Source organism: Hordeum vulgare, chromosome 6H (genome assembly GCF_904849725.1).
Source record: "Hordeum vulgare subsp. vulgare chromosome 6H, MorexV3_pseudomolecules_assembly, whole genome shotgun sequence".
Lineage (NCBI taxonomy): Eukaryota > Viridiplantae > Streptophyta > Magnoliopsida > Poales > Poaceae > Hordeum > Hordeum vulgare.
In genome coordinates, this window is record NC_058523.1 from 438,868,354 (window position 1) to 438,870,887 (window position 2,534).

General features: G+C 43.5%; 1 long non-coding RNA gene across 1 annotated transcript; it reads left to right on the forward strand.

Moving 5' to 3' along the window:
* The first annotated feature begins 662 nt into the window (after positions 1-662).
* Positions 663-1,144, forward strand: LOC123402182. Its single transcript, XR_006611243.1, has 2 exons — positions 663-754; positions 879-1,144. It is a non-coding gene; the product is annotated as an uncharacterized LOC123402182 (long non-coding RNA).
* Positions 1,145-2,534: the final 1,390 nt, after the last annotated feature.

The following is a 2,534-nucleotide window of genomic DNA, read 5'->3' on the forward strand; positions in this document are numbered from 1 at the left end:
TAAGAAAATATTAAATCACCATAAAAAATAGTTTATGCTACGTAAAATTACAAACGTAGAAACATAATGTAAAATATACATAAAATGTAATTTATTTATGAAACAATCATAAGATTACCTTAGATGAAGAATAACTCATTCTACATCCTCGGTGATAAATAGTGTTATATATATAGGGTAGGTCTATTGTACAAACACGTTAAGGCCCTTATTCTCATAACACACCAACCAGCACCAGTAGACAAAACTGCAAGGTAGAAAAGACACACCCACTCACCCATCTCCATCTACACACCCACTCCCCACCTCCGTCCTCCCGCGATCCCAGCGGCGCCTCCCGCGAGCCACATGGATCTGGCGGCGCCTCCTCTTTTCTTCTCTGATCAACCTCCTTAACCCAGTCGCCCAATCCCATTTTATCGTACCCACCCACCCACCTTTTTATCCCCCACCACCTACCTCCCGTGGGCTTCTTCTTGTGCCACTATCCGGCCTGCGGCATTCTCCACTCGTCGGCGAGCCATCGCTCCACAAGCCACCAAACAGCCACGAGATGTAGGCCTTGTCGACCCTGGTGCGCTGCCATGCCGCCGGATCCAGGCCTCCCACGGTGGAGGGAGGCCAGATTGAGGCGATGGGGATTGGCTCCCCACGGCAGCCATGGGTGCAGATAGACCGACTCGGCGATGGATCCCCTGCCTTCTCAGTTAATGTCCGCGACCGATAACCTCCACGACAAGAGCCTCAACGGATGGTATGTGTGCTAAGTAGATTTGATTGGTTGGTCGACTGACTCATGTGTTATTCTTGTACCGCTTCGCCCTGTCCTCTCTCCGATTGATTGATTAGTTGTGCTTAATTTGCACTTGATTTTGCAGTTGTTCTTGCTGCTATGACTCCTGCTCCAGCATCGTAGACTTCTTGTCATGCGCTTGATGCTGCTCCTCCTTCTGTCGTTCCCCGGCTTCTGGCGAAAGTGCACCGAGATGCCTGAGTTATTTCGGAGTACTATAGTGTATAGTCATTGGGTGATAAGTATTTATTATTTTTTATTGAGTTGAATATTTATAGTATGCAAGGATATTTATGGATCAACTGCTGTAGTGTGTTGACTTATCTTCCGTTAAGGACGCCGTCAGCCAAATCCGCCCATCGTGCATTCTACTCGTGATTTTCATGTGCAGTTCTCATGCTCGATAGATGTTGCTCGGATGCGCATCGTGTGGAGCACGGTTGGCTGTGAGATTCACTAGAACGTTCACAATTGTGCTGTTATGTGTTTGCTCACGTGTGTGGTTCGACAACATCAACACTTGTTGGTTCTCCAGAGCTATAGAGGTTGTGACTACTGTCTTTGCAGTTTGGCTAAGTGGCTATAGAGCTTGTGAATATTGTTTTTGCAGTTCTCTAGATGTGTGTGGCAGTGCACTGCAAAAGAAACTAACTTGATTATAATTTAATCTTTGTGTTGGAGGACAATTGTTCTAACAAGATGCAGGGTCTTGGTTGTAGTAAATTGAAAAGGAATGATGCAGTTTGTTGGGCCAGCTCATGCGAACAGTTTGCGAACACATGGATATTTTTTTCATGAATGATTCATGTTGTTTTCCATGAACATGTATATGCTTTTATTAAAGCAGTTCATCCAATATTGTGTTGTGGTTCATTTTTATGGACCATGCGGTTCTCTTTCTTTGCCCATGTAAACATTGTTGGAAATATGCCCTATAGGCAATAATAAATAGTTATTTCTATATTTACTTGTTCATGATAATCATTTATTATCCATGCTATAATTGTATTGATTGGAAATTCAAATACATGTATAGGTACATAGACAACACACTGTCCCTAGTGAGCCTCTAAAGGACCAGCTTGTTGATCAAAGATGGTCAAGGTTTCCTCACCATAGACATGAGTTGTCATTTGATAATGGAATCACATCATTAGGAGAATGATGTGATGGACAAGACCCAAACTACGAACGTAGCATGTGATCGTGTCAGTTTATTGCTACTGTTTTCTGCATGTCAAGTTTGTGTTTCTATGACCATGAGATCATGCAACTTCCGGGCACTGGAGGAATGCCTTGTGTGTATCAAACGTCACAACGTAACTGGGTGACTATAAAGGTGCTCTAGAGGTATCTAAGAAGGTGTTTGTTGGGTTGGCATGAATCGATACTGGGATTTGTCATTCCGTATGACGGAGAGGTATCTCTAGGGCCCACTTGGTAATACAACATCATAATGAGCTTGCAAGCAATGTGACTAAGGAATTAGTCACGGGATCTTGTTTTATGGAACGAGTAAAGAGACTTGCCGGTAAGGAGATTGAACTAGGTATGGAGATACCGACGATCGAATCTCGGACAAATAACATACCGATGGACAAAGGGAACAATATAGAGGATTGATTGAATCCTTGACATCATGGTTCGACCGATAAAGATCTTCATAATATGTGAAGGAGCCAATATGGGCATCCATGTCCCGCTATTGGTTATTGGCCGAAGAGTGTCTCAAGTCATGTAT